This window comes from Balaenoptera physalus, assembly GCF_965194825.1.
Source record: "Balaenoptera physalus genome assembly, chromosome: 9".
Lineage (NCBI taxonomy): Eukaryota > Metazoa > Chordata > Mammalia > Artiodactyla > Balaenopteridae > Balaenoptera > Balaenoptera physalus.
This window is the reverse complement of record NC_138888.1, coordinates 92,276,946-92,295,336: the sequence shown is the minus strand read 5'-3', so window position 1 is coordinate 92,295,336 and position 18,391 is coordinate 92,276,946. Positions and strand designations below refer to the sequence as shown.

The following is an 18,391-nucleotide window of genomic DNA, read 5'->3' as shown; positions in this document are numbered from 1 at the left end:
TTGGTTTCCAGCTTAGTGTCAATGTAAGGTTAATCCTAATACTGACCACAATTGTGCCTTTTCAGACATGTGATTCCAACAGCAGACCTAATTGATGACTTCCTAAAGCAACTTGATATATAAAATCAACAATATACAGAAACTTCTAAATATGTTCTCTTCCTTTTCTTGTACAGGAAAGTGTCATTTCTGGCAGAGATAGAATAAAGAAAAAAACTCGCCAACATCGTTAACCTTTGAAAATTGTGAGTGAATGGTTTACATTTAAAAAGCAAAACAAATAAACAAACTTCACTTTCATACAATTTTGCATCCAAATACCTTTCTTATTTAAAGAACTTTAAAAATGTTTCTAAAGAAGAATGGAAATATTAATAGTGTCTAATAGATATAGGCTTAAGCTTTAGGAGTAGGCACTAGTCTTGTGACTTTTAATTGTCTGTGACATGCAAATGTGGTGATGTTGGCTTTATTTCAAATAAACCAAGCACTCAAGAGAAGTGAAGTCTCAGCAGTTAATGGCCCCTCTGAGGTCACCACTTTCATTAACAAAAGTTGTTTTCTTGCTCAAAAATGAGTTAATACAGTACCTTCCCAACAATGTGTTGAAAGGATCAAATACATTATTTAATATGAAAGTAATATTTCAACGGATATATTCTTTGATTATAATTAATAATATTCAATAAGAATATTTTAAAAGGAAATATAATTATTACTCATATTAATAATAGACATAATATATATGTATACATAAACACCATCATGTATTGAGTGTCTGTCTTATGTCAATATGAGCTAAGAAAATATATATTATCATTTGTGATCCTCAAATTAATATTATCAGTTTGGTCTTATTATCCCCTCCTATTTTACAAGTAAAGACCAAGAGGTTCACAGAGTGTAAATAGCAATAGCTTACTCAGTTGGAGTGTCTGGCTTCAATTTAATCTCACTGTTTCATTCTGCTAGGTGTAGTAAAGGTCTCTTCTTATAGGTAGCCTGCAAAGAAGGCATAATGCCTCTGCTCTCATTTTTAATTTAATAGAAATATGAGGGAAACAATTATGTACATTTTAAGGATAATAGCTTACCAAATGTGGGAAAAAGAGCTTCTAGCCTTAGCGTTAAGATATCCACAGTTCCAGCCAGGTTGTAGCGATGGGTTTCCTTAAAAAGATGGAACTTCTCAGGATTGTATTGTTCTCCTGATTTAGATCAGGGTCTGTGGTCCTATATGCAATCATATAAGGAAGGCATTGGAAAAGCAAAGTTTAGTTACAAATATGTTAACAGTAAATTTAGTAGAGGTGAAATGTGTCACATCAGCCAAAACCTGGATTACTCCTCTCTTCCTAAATCTGTATTTCACTGCTCAAACACATATACTTTTCATTATGACACTCAGGGCTCTTCACAATTTGAATTCAATTGTCTTTATAGTCTCACTTTTTTCCCATATTTCACCAGCCTTCCTAAGTTAACATCACCATTCCCCCAATTCTGGAACAGCTTATACATTTTTCAATCAATTTTCTTTCCTTTTGCTACTCCCTCAGCCAGAAGGTTTATTTTTATCCAATTCTGCTTTAAGATATGTCTTATTTTTCAAGGCCTAACTCAAAAGCTAGCTTCCTTCTACTCTATGAAAAACAATGCCAAGAGAATGAGAAGACAGGCCATGGACTGCAAGAAAATATTTGCAAAAGATGCACTTGATGAAGGACTGTTACCCAAAATATACAAAAGTAACTCTCTTATAACAGTAGAAAAATAACCCACTAAAAATGGGCCATAGACCTTAAAGTCACCTCACCAACAAAAACATACAGATGACAAATAAACATGTGAAAATATGCCCCACATTGTACATCATCAGGAAAATGCAATTAAAACAAAAATGAGATACCACTACACACTAATTAGAATGGCCAAAATGAAAACACTGACAATGCCAAGTGCTGGTGAGGTGTGGAGCAACATGATTTCTCATTCACTGCTGGTAGGAGTGCAAAATGGTACAGCCACTTTGACACACTGTTTGACAGTTTCCTACAAAATTAAACACACTCCTGCCAGATCCTCCAGCAATGACATTCCTTGATATTTACCCAAAGAGGATGAAAAGCTACGTACACACACAGAAACACACACGGATGTTAATAGCAGCTTTATTCATAATTGACAAAACTTGGAAGCAACTAAAATATCCTTCATTAGGTGAATGAATCAACTGTGGAACATACAGACAATAGAACGTTATTAAGTGCTAAAAAGACATGAGCTATCAAACCATGATAAGACATGGAGGGAAATTGAAGGCATATTACTAAGTAAAAGAAGCTAGTCAGAAAAGACCACACATACTGTATGATTCCAACTATATGGCATTCTGGTAAAGGAAAAACTATGGAGACAGTAAAGGGATCACTGGTTGCCAGGAGTCAGAAGGGATGAAGAGGCGAAGCGCAAAGAATTTTTAGGGCCTTGAAAATACTCTATATTCGAAACTATAATGATGGATACATGTCATTATACATTTGTCTAAACCCACAGAACGAACAACACCAAGAATGAATGACAGTGTAAACTATGGACTTTGGATTATTATGATGTGTCAGTGTAGGTTCATCAATTGTAATAAGTGTACCATCCTGGTGGGGATTTTGATAATGCGGGAGCCTGTGCATGTGTGGTAGCAGGAAGTATAAGGGAAATCTCTATATAGTCTCGATTTTGTCGTGAACCTAAAACTGTTCTAAAAAGTAAAGTCTTAAAGAAAAAAATAAAAGGTAGCTCTCTCTTATCTTATTAATATATATATATATATATATATATATATAGTGTGCCTCTCTACTTCTTGTATCATTTTGCTCTCTAAAAATAATTAGTAATTTGCAAACTGTATTTCTCTTCCCTGAATGCCTAGTAAAGTAACATTCTTCTGCTCAGGCTATCATGTTTGTTGTACATGACCAAATGTTTTCCAGAACAAAATGATGAACTTGCTTTGTCATTCAGATCAAGCCATACCTATAGTTTGGGGTAGCATATTTTAATACAAAAATTGGCATGCAGATCTTTTCCAAACACAGGTACCTTGAGGATCCAGTGACTCAAAAAAGTACCATTTGAAATGTGTTGAAAGAAATTGAAAATTGTTAGGCTGGAAGAAACGATAAAGACAGAATGATTTGGCTTGTTCCATTTAATTTGTGGAGTGCTGAGAAATAGACAATGAGTCACAATTACATGGAGGCAAAGATAAAGATGGATATTCTAAAATAGAGGATTTCCAAAAATGGAAGGCTTATGCTGTAGAGTTTTACAGCCACAGGTGGTTTTAGCTCACGCTGAAATATTGTAGAGGGAATATCTATCTTTAGCAGACATTTTGGAGGAAATAGATAAGGGGGAAATAATAGAGATTTTTTCAAAGAATTTTTAGGAAGATGTTGCATTACAGTCTACATTGCAAACTTTCGAAGTCATTCTTTCCTCAGATGCTCAAGCCTGTATTTCACAGTTTGAAACATTATCAACACTAATATCTGAAACCTTAGAGTCTTGACTTGACACTCTACCTTCTTAGTCATGAAGTTCACTTTAAAAATCTTTCTATGATTCATTGTATACACCAAGAATTGTTATTTTTATCAATTTGTACCAGCCAATAATATATACCTATTTACTCATGATCATGCATTTAAATAAAGTATCCATGAACTTCAGGCTGTACATAAGGAAACTTTAGAGAGGCAGCAAGAGGGACAAAGGAGAGAAAAACATTTCTTCTGCCCTCCCCACACAGTAAATAAAGTTGGCAATATTCCAGGCTTAGAAAATTTCATTAGTTAAATAACAAGTAGTGGCAATTGTTTATTATTATTGCTTTTTAAGCTTTTGCAGGCTACTAAAATGGCTGACAATTGAAAGTAAATTCAGTTAGTTTAAATCAAAAAATTAAGATTTCAACATATTCTATTTGTAATTACTGATGCTTTCTAACTTTGGCATATATTTATTTTAATTATTATGGTGGAGCTCTTATAATCCTTTTGCAAACTTTTTTTAAAAGGGAAGGATGGAGGAGGAAAAGAAGAAATATATACTAGAGGCAACATTTTTCCTTACACATATCTCTGGAGGAAAATGTTTTAAAAGTTGAGACCTTAGGAGAATATTTCTTAAAACTGTATATATCAGGGAGAAAAAAGCTGCTAGAGAGATGTTCAAAGTCTGTGTACAGCTGTATTTCATCTGATCCTTCAGACCTGAGTCCCATTCAAAAGGTTAATTCAAGTAACATCTCCCATCCCTCTTTTCTTCCTGACACCACCTCTGTGCCTCTTTCTTTACAAGCACACTTCTTCTGCTAGATCCCACTGCAAGCAATCCCCCAGCAAGACTGGCGAATTGCCTTCTGGAAGCGACTGGTCCTGCCTGCAGACATGGGCCCTCGGCCATGCTCCAAACTTCCTGGCCGTGCCGGCGCAATCCCGGCGCAGGGATTCTATAAGGCAACTGTTGAAGGAAGAAAAGACTAACAAGACTATTGAGTCCGTTTTTTTGGTGAAAGGGAAAGATCCACATCTGGCCAAAAAGTAATTCAAAACATGAAACTCTAAAAAGAGAAACCCCTTGCATTGTTGGTGGGAATGTAAATTGTTACAGGCACTATGGAGAACAGTATGGAGGTTCCTTAAGAAACTAAAAATAGAATTACCATATGACCCAGCAATCCCACTACTGGGCATATACCCAGAGAAAACCATAATTCAAAAAGACATATGCACCCCAATATTCATTGCAGCACTATTTACAATAGCCAGGTCATGGAAGCAAGCTAAATGCCCATCGACAGACGAATGGATAAAGAAGATGTGGTACATATAGACAATGAACTATGACTCAGCCATAAAAAGGAACGAAATTGGGTCATTTGTAGAGATGTGGATGCATCTAGAGACCATCATACAGAGTGAAGTAAGTCAGAAAGAGAAAAACAAATATCATATATTAATGCATATATGTGGAACCTAGAAAAATGGGACAGATGAACCGGTTTGCAGGGCAGAAACTGAGACACAGAAGTAGAGAAAAAATGTATGGACACCACGAGGGGAAAGTGGCGGGGGGAGGTGGAGGGGGGATGTGATGAATTGCGAGATTGGGATTGACATGTAGACACTGATGTGTATAAAATGGATGACTAATAAGAACCTGCTGTATAAAAAAATAAATAAAATAAAATTTAAAATTTCAAAAAAAAAAGAAACTGACAAGGGAAACAAGATAAAAAAAAAAAGAGCTATTATTCAAGAAAATGTTATTATATATAATCTCCTAAGTGTTTACTTGCCAGATGTGTTTAAAGAATTTAATAAAAGATTTATTAAAGGTTTATAAAATTGAGTTTGACAAACATTTTTTAATTAGTGTTTTTCTTTTGTTTGTTTGTTTGGTACTCGACATAGGTGATTTCAATTTAAACTAGGAAAAATGTCAATCTCTGATGTTTTCTTGGGCCTAAATTCCATCTCAATACAAATAGAGAAAAACACACATAGTAAGTTCTTAAAAATGATAGCTGTGCTTATGATTAGCTTCCATGATATGTGAGAATACTTATAAATATAGCTAAATTATCATATCATGAACCTTTAAAAATTTCCTTATTAAAATTTTTGGCAACGTATTTAAAACGTTTAATACCATTAAGCAAATAGCTTTGATGTAGAATGTAAAGATACTAATTTAATTTATACACTTGGTATATGTAAACTACATTATTATAGATTAGATGACTAAATCATCTATATAACATGAAGCTCAATTTTTTAAAAAAATGGATTGAAATACATCATATGTAGAATTCTAGGTAAGTAACATAACTTCTTATGACCCAGTCCCCACTTGCTTTGTAAAAAAAAAAAAAAAAATTAATTAATTAAATTATTTTAAAAGTGCCTTTTGAGAATTCTGAAACTAATTTTTATTGAGCTTTTATGTTATATCAAACCCTTTACTATGTAATTTAATACCCCTGAATCAGTTTATAATCAATACTTAAAGAAAATTCAGTTACACTAAAAAAAAATACCTTGTCTGTATCTGTGCACACAGAAGGAACCAGAGCACTCAACATTTTGTTTGACCCCCTCCTGGAAATTCTTGCCATCATATCTTCCCTCTCTAGTTTCTGAATCCTTGGAGAAATCTAAGATGGCAGAAGAATTATGAGGGGAAAAATGAGGCTAGTTGTTGCAGGGAAAGGAGTGAAGGTTTTCAAATGTTAAGGATAATAGCCTATGTTTTTCTTGTACTTTTTCCTCTACAAATTTCCTCTTATAGTTCAGATTCGAAGAATGGAGGAACTTTTCCAATTTCCTTTCCTTTTTCCTCCCCCTCATCACGTCTTGGTCTTCACATACTCATATTCTTTTTACTATTTTGTGTTGTTTACAGTTCAAAGAAGACAAATTACTTTGGGTAAGAATCACAGGTAAAACTCTGGTGCTTACTAAAATCTAAATGAAAACCCATCTCAAGTGCCTTATTAATCATCTGAAGTTAGTAAATTTTGGACAAGTGATAATCACTGTTTTAATAACATAAGATCTGTGAGTGTGTGTGTGTGTAAATACAATCTGTTAAATGAGAAACAGAAGCATCTGATGGTATCTTGTAATTATTCACAAGATAGGTAAAAGCAATGCTTTACCAAGGAGGTTTATAATATAAAGAAAAGTAATGTATATTAAGATGTCACTGTCTACTCAGATCAGTAGCAGTTGGTGGTTATTTTAAGCCTAAAGCAACAAGTGTTTAATCTGCCCTGTCCATTCACACCCTAATAATGCATGGTGGAATTAGGCATTTATGTAATTTCTGGACTGCCGCATTAAGTTATGTGCTTTCAAAATCAATTTGTATTAGAGCTCATTTACCAGGAACCTTAGGGGACTGAAAGTAATTGCTCTATTTCGAAGGTGATATGCAGTTTTAGGTCTTCCATTCCTACTGCATTTGGATCAGGGTTTTACCAACCTGTTATAATTTAAAGCCATTATTGAAATCTTCATAGCATGAGATAATTTCTTTTGCATCTTTGAAAGCCTTGATATAAAGCAGCTTATGTCCAAGGATTTTCTCACAATGACATTATAGTTCACATAATATATAGCCCAAAAAGTAGTAGGTTCCGTTGTTACTGAACACTTATTAAGCAGCTAAAATGGCCAGTCTCTGGTGTGTGTATTCGATATGAAGACAGCTGAGCAGGACTATCAAATTACATTTTCAGTTTTCTAGTTTAAAATCCTATACTTTCCAACCATTATAAATTGCTCTAAGAATTAACAGTCTAGTGTTTAAAATGTCCCATAATCTTCTGAGTAAAGGCTTTTAAAATATAAAGCATGGAATCAAAAGCATAGATAGAATTCATAATTCAAGTAAATCTACTTTAAGAAAGTACTTTTTTAAGTATAAGCATTAATTAATAGATTTTATAATAGATTAGGACCAAGATTCACTAACACATTTTTGGAAACAAAATTTGGGGCCATCAGAGTAATTCAGAACAAGAACAACTACTACTACTTAGTGTAGTAGTAGTATACTACTACAGATAGTAGTAGTACTAGTACTATCTGTAGTAGTATACTACAAATAGTCAAATATTTGACTATTTTAAACGTAAAATTAGAAATATCATTGAATTTGTTAAAATTACCAGATTACAAAAATTATAGACAGGAAGGAAAAAAGTAATTATTGAGCAACTATTGTTTCTAGGAGTTAAATTCTGTTTAATTATACATTTAAATATGCATATTTTAATTATATATTAAATATGCATAGATATATATTTGATCTTGTGAAATCCACTAATTGCCTAATTTACTATTATCCTAATTTTTAAAATGTTTTTATTTGTGCCTTTGAATTTTTGTACATCATAGAGAGTAGTTTTATATTTAATAAAATGTATAAAATATTTAATTCTAAAGGTATTTAAATGTATCTTTTTCTATTTATATCCTGATTACTATTAGACCAAGTTATGAAACTAAGTGCTCTTACTTACCATCTTCTCGGAGTCTTCTGTATTAGATAAGTATCAAATCCTAAGCAAAAAACCAACTTCCATCCCCCAAGGACATTGTTTCTTTTGAAAAAAGCAAAGAGATCAAAGAAAAAGTTGGAAGTGAAAGGTCAGATCTTATAGGCTCAGACAGTTTCTTTCACACTGGGACAAATTTTATCCTTCTTTGTCATGCACTGCACATCACTAAATAAAGTTGAAGAAACACCACTTAGATGAAATGTTTGAGTCAATATTATGCTCCTTGGGAGTTAATAAGAGTTTACAACCTACTTCTAAGCCCCAGATGTGGAACACAAGGTTGAGTTTCTTGCTGAAATACAGGATGAATAAAATATTGGAAGAGAGGGGGCACAATTTATTGATATAATGTTAGACCTCATTATAGATGTCAGTCAGAATTTTTCTATTTTTTTTAGTTTATTTTTATATTCTATAGTCAAAATTTTTATAAGATAGCAGAAAGTAATAGCCACCCTTTCAGGCAGTTGAAAAAAGCAGTTTTGTTAGTGTGGGATAAAATATAGGGAAAAAGCATGTTGTGATGCCACCCCCAAATGCTGGTTATTATGGCTAAATTGCAGTGACTAAGCACTTCTCTTATTAAAATTTCATTTCTAGGAGCTTTCCTTATAACTATCAGGGAAGTATTTTAGTTGTGTGTTGACACACTGACATGAATTTGGTATTATATGTAGCTTGACACAACCAAGGAATCCATGAAATGACGCTCTATTTAGAGGATACAATTTAAAGTTCAGGTTAATGATATATTCATATTTACTAAGCATGAAATATATGCTACCTCTTTGATACGTGCTTTCTGAGTAGGCAGAGCATAGCACGCATATTAAGTTATATGAGACCAAACAGGCTGGCTTTATCCCCTCAGGGGGTGAAAGTCATTGGGCTGTTGAGATGGACCACAGCTCTTTGCCCTTCATCTGCTCTTTATTTAGGTCAGCAGCGCAGAATCTGTGGAGAATCAATGCACTCAGTGAGATAGGAATGGTGCAAAGTACTGGCAGAGTCAGTATCAGGGTTAGGTTTCTCTTAAAGCCTTTGATTCAGTTGACAGCGCATCCTGTGAAGTTGACCTTTGTGTTTCCTTCAGAGCTTGCTGAAGTTGGCTTTCCTCATGAAGGCTACATTTCTGCCAGGAGCAGGGTGGTCCCCAAAGGTTTGCTGCGCAGACAGATATAGAGAAACACAAAAGGCATTCATTAAGAACATAAATATGGTCTGTCTCTAAGAGTTTTAATAATAGGTGGAAGTAGCTCTCTGGGCTTGGAAAGTGCCAGATACTTCTCGTCCTCAGGTTCACTTTAAGGCTTGCAGTGCCTTCTCCAAAACCTACTGTCTTTGATCTCACTCAGCGTGTCTTTTAGCAACATGCTCTTTTTATTAAAACAGGGAATCAAAATCCTATGACTTAAACCTTGAAGTATGATTAGTTTGTTAAGCCTTTTGTATTTATTTGCGTGGCTAAACTGAACTAGGAAAGAAGTAAGTAAATTAAATTTTGTTGAATAATTATTGTCTCATGTTGACAAAATGTTAAGTAACTAAGTCATGGAGGAAGTGCTTGAGGAGATCAGAAAATTAATTATAACTTACCCCGTATTTATCCCTAGGTGATAGAATAGAAAAATAACTGACAGAGTAAGATATATGATATAATGAAAAGTATGCAAAACATTACACTATTTATTTTAATATATTTAATAATGATTTAAATAATAATTGTCTTACCAGGCATATAGTAAGCTATAATTTGTGGGCATCCCTTCATTTGCCACTGCACATGTCTGTTTTTTCAAAGCCCATCAATATGTATACATACATCTTCATTTCCATTCGCTTTCAGAATACACAAGTTTACAGTTTTTTTATTCATTATAATTTAGGTCAATTCCATCCTCAAGCTATTAAGGGAGGTATGATATTCTCACCAGTAAACTGTCTCTCCATGAATTTCAGGATGAATTATTGCCAGGAATTTTTATTATAGACAAGTAAATCCATTTCAGGTTTATGGATATGTGTTTTAAAGTGTATCTCAGAGGTCAATTTTCTAACTAAGTTTCTTTCCCAAAGCTAAATGTCTAAATTAATTTTTGCTTTAAACCTTACTTGTAAACTAGGCTTCTACCAACTGATGATAATTATTATTTAATAATTCAGTTAAATCAAAAAATGTATAAAAGGATAAACGATCTAAACATGGGAAAATCAAACCTACATTTTTAACATGGCCTTGTATATTTAACAACTCTGTTTGGTTGAGCAAACTTAATATTAGTAAAATCATAGCAAATATATTTAACATAAATCTGAGAGACATTACTCTGCATGGTAAATTGTTTGGCTTGAAAATAACAACACAATATGGAGGACTTGGTTTTCAATGATTTTTCTTTCAGATCTTGAAACAAATGTCAAGTCACAAATTGTTTACATAATATTTTGGATTTTTTTTCAATATATACAGATAAATTTTCAGAGATGAGATATGTTTCAGTTCTATGCTCATTCATTATTCTTCTCTTTTTATATTGATAGCTCCTTTTTAATCAAAGTACAGTTGATTTACAATATTATGTTAGTTTCAGGTGTACTGCATAGTGATTCAGTATTTTTATAGATTATATTCTATTAAAATTATTACAAAATATTGGTTGTAATTCCCTGTGCTGTAAAATATATCATTGTTGTTTATCTGTTTTATACATAGTAGTTTGTATCTCTTAATCCCATACCCCTATTTTGCCCTTCCTCCCTTCCCTCTCCCCACTGGTAACCACTAGTTTGTTTTCTGTATCTGTGAGACTGTTTCTGTTTTGTTATGTACATTCATTGTCTTTCTTTGTCTGACTTATTTCACTAAGCATAATAGTCTCTAGATCCATCCACTTTGCTGCAAGTGGCAGAATTTCACTGTGTTTTTTTTTATGGCTGAGTAATGTTCCATTTTATATACATATATATGTATATAAATACATCTTCTTTATCCATTCATCTGTTGATGGATGCTTGGGTTGCTTCCGTATCTTGGCTATTGTAAATCTTGCTGCTATGAACATTGGGGTGCATGTATCTTTCTGAATCAGTGGTTTTGTTTTTTCTGGGTATACTCAGGAGTGAAATTGCTGGATCCCATGATAGTTTTATTTTTAGTTTTTTGAGGAACCTTTATAATTTTATCCATAGTGGCTGCACCAATTTACATTCCCACCAACAGTGTACGAGGGTTCCCTTTTCTCCACATCCTCTCCAACATTTGTTATTTGTAGACTTTTTGATGACGGCCATTCTGACAGGTGCGAGGTGATATCTCATTGTTTGGATTTGCATTTCTCTAATAATTAACAATGTTGAGCATTCTTTCATGTACCAGTTAGCCATCTGTATGTCTTCTTTGGAACATCTGTATTCAGGTCTTCTTCCCATTTTTTGATTGGGCTGTTTGCTTTTTCTGATATTGAGTTGGATGAGCTGTTTATATATTTTGGAGATTAACCCCTGGTTGATCACATTATTTGCAAAACTTTTCTCCCACTCAGTAGGTTTTCTTTATGCTTTGTCTATGGTTTCATGTTTTGTCTATGGTTTCCTTTGCTGTGCAAAAGTTTTTAAGTTTAATTAGGTACTATTTATTTATTTTTGCTTTTATTTCCTTTGCCTTAGGAGACAGATCCAAAAAGATATTGCTGTGATATATGTCAAAGATTGTTCTGCCCATGTTCTTTTCTAGGAATTTTATGATTTCAGGTCTTTCATTTAGGTCTTTAATTAGTTTTGAGTTTATTTTTGTATATGTTATAAAATGTTCTAATCTCATTCTTTTACATGTAGCTGTCCAGATTTCCCAGCACCACTTATTGGAGACTGTCTTTTCTCCATTGTATATTCTTGACTCCTTTATTGTCAAATATTGACCATAAGAGCGTGCGTTTATTACTGGGTCCTCTACTCTCTTCTATTGATCTATGTGTCCATTTTTGTGCCAATACCATGCTATTTTGATACTGTAGCTTTGAGTATAGTCTGAAGTCTGGGTGGGTGATACTTCCAGCTTTGCTTTTTCTCAAGACTGCTTTGGCAATTTTGTTTCTTTTATGCTTCCATATAAATTTTAGGATAATTTATTCTAATTCTGTGAAAAATATCATGGGTATTTTGAAAGGGATTGCATTAAATCTATAGATTGCTCTTGGTAGTATGGCCATTTTAACAATATTAATTATTCCAATACAAGAGCAAGAGATATTGTTCCATTTCTTTGTATCATCTTCAGTTTCCTTCATCAGTGTCTTATAGTTTTGAGTCTAGTTCCTTCAACTCCTTGTCTAAATTTATTCTTAGGTATTTTATTCTTTTTCGTGTGATTCTAAACAGAATTGGTTTTGTTTCTGGTTTTTTTGTTTGTTTGTTTTTGTTTTGTTTTGTTTTGCTTTCTCTTACTGATAGTTCATTATTAGTATATAGAAAAGCAACAGATTCCTGTATATTATTCTTGTAACAGACTAAGGTCTGTTATCATTCTTTCTAGTGTGTTTTTTCTATTTCAGTCATCGAATTCTTCATTTCTGATTGGGTCTTTTTTATATTTTCTAGTTCCTTGTTTAAAATTTCACTGTGTTCATTGCTTCTTTTCCCCAATTCAGTTAACACTCTTATTACCAATGCTTTGAATACTTTATCTGGTAAAAAATTTATTGCTGTTTCATTATTCATTTTTTCCAGTGTTTTTTCTCTCGCTTTTTAAATTGAGATCTGTTCCTCCACCTTTTCATTTTGCTTGACTTTCTCTGCCTCTATGAACTTAAGTGAAACGATTACCTATTTCAGTCTTTAAGGGGTGTGGGAGCATCCCTATACAGACTGTATGTGCCCAGTGCCTTTGGTGGTAGGGCTGGACTTGATGTGGATACAAGTCATGATTTTCTTCAGGGTGTGCTCACAGTTTTCTCCTTGGTAGAGGTGGGGCTGGAGATGGAGGGGCTAGAACTGGAGCCAAGTGTGAGGCAGGACTTCCTCTTTGCACAGTGACCACCACTGCCCTGTCAGGGGTGGGGTTTTATCCCAAGTTGCTGGAGAAGAAGCCCTGAGGGTCAGGCCTGAGTTGGTTCTATTCCCTTTAACTGTGTTATCCCCTCTCCCAGCACTGGACCCTTGTCCCAGAAGAGGGAAGTGCTGAAGCAAGCAGGAGCCTGTGCAGGCTCTCAGTTTGTGTTGGCCACAAACAGAGGTCTGGGCTGTCTCCAACATGTTGCCTGTTCAGGCACCAACATTGTTTCCCTCACTCTGCTCAGATGCAGCCTCAGGTCCAAGTCCCCTTTGTCCCTCACAGAGATCACTGCCCAAGCCTCCATTGCCCCTGCCCTGTTGTGGAGCCACATCACAGGGCAAGTGGGGCACACATGATCTCTCAGTATATATTGGGTTTGTGCTGTGGTGGACTGGCTACTGTCAGAGTTCTGAGCTGCTTCTGAGGTGCTGCTTGAGTACATGTCAACAATGGTCACTACTGTCTCACCCAGATGCCACCCCAGAACCAAGTCACCTCTACATCCTACAGCTGAGCTTTTTCCCTGATCATGGTGGCCCTAGATCCAGTGTCACCCTGTGAAGTGGAGTAAGTGGAACTGTAGTGTTCACTCAGCTCAGGCTGGGGTATGTGCCATGGTGGTCACGGGAAACCCAGCATCCCCTAGAGCAGTCTTCAATCTGCCCTCGCTGCCCTGCTTCAGGGGCCAGTGTGCACAGGCTCCTCCTGAGCAGCGTCCAGGCTTCCCACAGCCCCCCGTTAGTCTCAGTGTTCCTCCAACCAGCCAAGGGGGCTCATCTTCCCTGTGTAGGATCCCTGTGTCTTCCCTGTGCTGGGAACCCAATCTGTGGCTAGAACCGCTCACTCCCCAGGGTGGGTCTCTGACCACGTAATCTCCCTTTTCCTCTGAGTCCTCTCCCAGGGTCACAGGTTCTGACCAGACTGTTTGTCTTCCCTTCCTACCCAATTACATGTATATCTCTCTTACAGTCCTGGTTGTACAGGAGCCTTTCTGCCAGTTTCCAGTTAGCTTTCAGTGAGAATTGTGCCACATGTAGATGTAGTTTTGATGTGTCCATGGGGAGGGTGAGTTCCACATCCTTCTACTCTGCCATCTTGATCTTCTCCTCTCTTGATAGCTTCTTTTAATAAAGCTCACTGTTTCTCAGGAAATGTTACCGTTTGATATGAATTGGAGTTCTCAGCACATTAGTACATTTTAAAACACCGTAATACTATCAGGGCTGCCCTAATTTCATTTCTCATTCTAGTCCCCACAATATCTTAACTTTTCAAGTATCTTCAATTACCGAATACTTAAGGATGACTCACAAAGTTTTATTTTCTGCTCATCAATCTCTCCTAAGTTCTAGACTACAGCTTCCTAGTGGAAGTCTTCACATGGATGTCTTACAGATACATTAAACTTGACTGTCCAAAACTAAACCCTTCTCATTTCTCTTCCTCTGTATTCCTCATTTAAGTGAATTGTATCATTTTATACCTGGTCCCAAAATGAAGAATCTGAGGGCTAATTTTGAGTTCTCCTTCTACTTCTCCCTCCCCATACTTAACTGATCATGAAGTCATGACTACAAATGTTACTTGTAGTGCTATACATGTTATAAACCTCCATAGACACAAAACATGTGTTATTTGTTATGGAATACAAAAATATGAAAAAAGTGTTTGGAAGATAAAGTACAATATATGTATCAAAATTACTAAAGTTGATGCCTATTGGGAGAAGCAGATAAAACTGGAATCCAGAGATAAAGGTGAAAATGTGGATTCATGTAGGAGCCAATGACAATGGCAGGATGTGAGCTCAGGAACATGATCAATTTAGTCATATTCCCTAGGCTCTTAATTTAATGAATAATACTTGCAAAACCTATTTTTAAAACTTTGGACTATATCATAGAAAACTATTTTTATTCTTATTATCTACTAATAATAAGTTTCTAGTAGGAATTAAAGCAAATTACTACATATAGGGAAAACTAGGTATAAAGATTTGATGCAATCAAATCAAAATAATAACATTATATCAAGCCAAACACTAGTTCATCCATGAAACAATACTCTTTCAGGGGTCACTGGTTGAGTAATATACTCATGAAGAAAACAGTAACAACTTCTAATACTATTTACAATCATTATTAAGAATTGAAACTTTCAGATTACAGAAAGATAATTAGAATGCACTAAATAATAAAGCTTCAAAATATAAAAAGTTTTACATTCACAGAAAGATAGAAAAATGAAAATGCAGTGGACTATATACCAGATGAAGGAACAAGATAAAACCCCAGAAAAACAACTAAATAAAGTGGAGATAAGCAACTTCCAGAAAAAGAATTCAGGATAATGATAGTGAAGATGATCCAGGACCTCGAAAAAAGAATGGAGGGAAAGGTGGAGAAGATGCAAGAAATGTTTAACAGAGACCTAGAAGAATTAAAGAACAAACAAACAGAGATGAACAATACAATAACTGAAATGAAAAATACTCTAGAAGGAATCAATAGCAGAAGAACTGAGGCAGAAGAACAGATAAGTGACCTAAAAGAAAGAATGGTGGAAATCACTGCCATGGAACAGAATAAAGAAAAAAGAAGAAAAAAAATGAAGACGGCCTAAGAGGCCTCTGGGACAACATTAAACGCACCAACATTTGCATTATAGGGGTCCCAGAAGGAGAATAGAGAGAGAAAGGACCCTAGAAAATATTTGAAGAGATTGTAGTCGAAAATTTCCCTAACATGGGAAAGGAAATAGCCACCCAAGTCCAGGAAGCGCAGAGAGTCCCAGGCAGGATAAACCCAAGGAGAAACACACCAAGACACATAGTAAGCAAACTGACAAAAATTAAAGGCAAAGAAAAATTATTAAAAGCAACAAGGGAAAAAGGACACATAACATACAAAGGAACTCCCATAAAGTTAAAAGCTGATTTCTCAGCAGAAACTCTACAAGCCAGAAGTGAGTGGCATGGTATATTTAAAGTGATGAAAGGGAAGAACTTACAACCAAGATTACTCTACCTGGCACGGATCCCATTCAGATTCGATGGAGAAATCAAAAGTTTACAGACAAGCAAAAGCTAAAAGAATTCAGCACCACCAAACCAGCTCTACAACAAATGCTAAAGGAACTTCTCTAAGTGTAAAAAACAAGAGAAGAAAAGGACCTACAAAAACAAACTCAAAACAATTGGAACATTGTAATAGGTACAAAAATAGTAATAGGAACATACATACTGATAACTACCTTAAATGTGAATGGATTAAATGCTCCAACCAAAAGGCACAGGCTCACTGAATGGATACAAAACCAAGACCCATATATATGCTGTCTACAAGAGACACCCTTTAGACCTGAGACACATACAGACTGAAGGTGAGAAGACAGAAAAAGATATTCCATGCAAATGGAAATCAAAAGAAAGCTGGAGTAGCAATACTCATATAAGATAAAATAGACTTTAAAATAAAGACTGTTACAAGAGATGAGGAAGGACACTACATAATGATCAAGGGATCAATCCAAGAAGAAGATATAACAATTATAAGTATATATGCACCCAACATAGGAGCACCTCAATACATAAGGCAACTGCTAACAGCTATAAAAGAGGAAATCGACAGTAACACAATAATAGTGGGGGACTTTAACAACTCACTTATACCAATGGACAGATCATCCAGACAGAATATTAATAAGGAAACAGAAGCTTTAAATGACACAATAGACCAGATAGATTTAATTGATAGTTATAGGACATTCCATCCTAAAACCACAGAACAAATGTTCTTCTCAACTGCACATTGAACATGCTTCAGGCTAGATCACATCATGGGTCACAAATCAAACCTTGGTAAATTTAAGAAAATTGAAATCATATCAAGTATCTTTTCCTACCACAACACTATGAGATTAGAAATCAATTACAGGGAAAAAAACGTAAAAAACACAAACACATGGAGGCTAAACAATACATTACTAAATAACCAAGAGATCACTGAAGAAATCAAAGAGGAAATCAAAAAATACCTAGAGACAAATAACAATGAAAATATGATGATCCAAAACCTATGGGATGCAGCAAAAGCAGTTCTAAGAAGGAAGTTTTTAACAATATAATCCTACCTCAAGAAACAAGAAAAAGCTCTAATAAACAATCTAACCTTACACCTAAAGGAACTAGAGAAAGAAGAACAAACAAAACCCAAAGTTAGTAGAAGGAAAGAAATCATAAAGATCAGAGCAAAAGTAAATGAAATAGAAACAAAGAAAACAATAGCAAAGATCAATGAAACTAAAATCTGGTTCTTTGAGAAGATAAACAAAATTGATAAAGCTTTACCCAGCCTCATCAAGAAAAAGAGAGAGAGGACTCAAATAAATAAAATTAGAAATGAAAAGGGAGAAGTGACAATGGACACCGTAGAAATACAAAGCATCATAAGAGACTACTACTAGCAACTCTATGCTGATAAAATGGACAACCTGGAAGAAATGGACAAAGTCTTAGAAAAGGTATAGCCTTCCAAGACTGAACCAGAAAGAAATAGAAAATATGAACAGACCAGTCACAAATTATGAAATTGAAACTGTGATGAAAAATCTTCCAACAAACAAAAGCTCAGGACCAGGGGGCTTCACAGGTGAATTCTATCACACATTTAGAGAAGAGCTAACACCCATCCTTCTCAAACTCTTCCAAAACATGGCACAGGAAGGAACACTCCCAAACTCATTCTATGAAGTCACCGTCACCCTGATACCAAAACCAGACAAAGATACTACAAAAGAAGAAAATTACAGACCAATATCACTGATGAATATAGATGCAAAAATCCCCAACAACATACTAGCAAACAGAGTCTAACAACACATTAAAAGGATTATACACCATGATCAGGTGGGATTTAACACAGGGATACAAGGATTCTTCAATATATGCAAATCAATCAATGTGATACACCATATTACAAAAATTGAAGAATAAAAACCATATGATCATCTCAGTAGATGCAGAAGAAGCTTTTGACAAAATTCAACACCCATTTATAATAAAAAACTCCAGAAAGTGGGCAAAGAGGGAACTACCTCAACATAATAAAGGCCATATATGACAAATCCACAGCAAACATCATTCTCAATGGTGAAAAACTGAAAGCATTTCCTCTAAGATCAGGAACAAGACAAGGATGTCCACTCTCACC

At 34.9% G+C, this 18,391-nt stretch overlaps 1 long non-coding RNA gene across 3 annotated transcripts in view; it reads left to right on the top strand.

The window, feature by feature from the left end:
• The window catches only part of LOC309666653, a 544,378-nt gene that overhangs the window by 511,690 nt on the left and 14,297 nt on the right, over positions 1-18,391 (top strand). For all 3 annotated transcript variants that reach the window (XR_014267193.1, XR_014267194.1, XR_014267195.1), the window contains one exon: positions 177-245. This is a non-coding gene — a long non-coding RNA (uncharacterized lncRNA). The remainder of the gene's footprint in view (positions 1-176; positions 246-18,391) is intronic.